Source organism: Microtus ochrogaster, linkage group LG9, assembly GCF_000317375.1.
Source record: "Microtus ochrogaster isolate Prairie Vole_2 linkage group LG9, MicOch1.0, whole genome shotgun sequence".
NCBI lineage: Eukaryota > Metazoa > Chordata > Mammalia > Rodentia > Cricetidae > Microtus > Microtus ochrogaster.
This window is the reverse complement of record NC_022034.1, coordinates 1,006,771-1,008,260: the sequence shown is the minus strand read 5'-3', so window position 1 is coordinate 1,008,260 and position 1,490 is coordinate 1,006,771.

Here is a 1,490-nt window from a genome sequence, read left to right as displayed (position 1 = left end):
CTCTATTTGAAAAAGTTTTTGAGTTACAACAAAATACATCATTACAGTCAATAATATACCTTACAGTATTTTTTCTATAATACAATAAAACTATGTCAATCATTTAATTCAAATAATTCATTTAAACATTTTCAAACGTAAATTAATGAGATAAAACTCAGTGAAAAAAATTCTTGCAATATCGCAGATGATCTGACGTTTTTAAAATTTAGCAGTAGCCCCCAAAGGTATTATTTATGTGCCTGGAATTCTGACTTGATGTGTTTACAGGTTATGAGAACTAAAGCAATATAAAGTAAGAAGTAAGATCTTAGTCACATACTGAGAATATGGTCAACGCATAACTTATATTCACAAAGATGGTCAAATATGTGTCATTTAAGTGAATGAAGAAAGTTACAAAGAATATAGAGTAATGGCATGCATTTTTTATACACTACATAAAAGTACAATTAAGTTATTGATTGATAAGTATGAGAAAATATTTTTTAATATTTATTACAATACTTCTACTTAATAACTTTAAATATTTTCAATTTTGCCACCAATATTACAATATAATATTACCTTATCATTTAATTATGCTTCAATTATTTAAATCAAACACAATTTTTTTGACTATTGATTTTACTTCTGGCTATTTGTATAATTTTGATTTACTGAAATGTGGTTAGATATCTGTAAATATTCTTCAAACCAACTACAAATAAAATTTAGCAATGTTTTTAAATTATAATAAGCAGAGATTTCATTTTCATCAATGTGTTATATATCCATTTTGTTATCACATTGACTTGTAACTATTATTTATTTTATTCAACTGAGGAAAATGAGACTTAAAATGTCACTCACCTACTAGTGAGAAGACCAATAATAAAATGTTTCATATTACAAAGAGAATTACTTTTGAAAATCTTAATGTGTCAGCATAATGTTCACTAAGTCAGATATCTGACATTTAATAATATATTAAGTACTATATAAGCTTAATCATTTCAAGAATATTTTCACACATTGAATGATATCTGTCCTGATAAACTGAAATATTTAAAGCATGGGTTTCATATGCATGTCCTGATTTTCAGTAATGACACAGACTTATATGTCCCCTTCTCAAAAATGCCAAAACTTTGGTAGTGGAAGGGAAGCTCTACACAAATAAAAAAAAAAAACCCAAACAAACAAACAAACAAACAAAAAAACCACAAAGCTGATAGGTTCATGCAGAGAGAGAAGGTAAAGAACCACTTAATATCCCAGTGGTGGTGGCTCACACCTTTAATCCCCGCCCTTGGAAAGCCAGGCACAAGGATCTTTGTGACTTTGAGGATATCTTGGCTACAGAGAGAGTTCCAGAACAGCCAGGCCACATTGCCTTGAAAACAAAGCAAGCAAACAAACAAGTGATGTGATCAATAGGAAAAAAAGAAGTGTTTAAATCTGTAGCAACATTGTTATTTAAATTTCTGGGAGCTCTCTTTCTTTTTCAC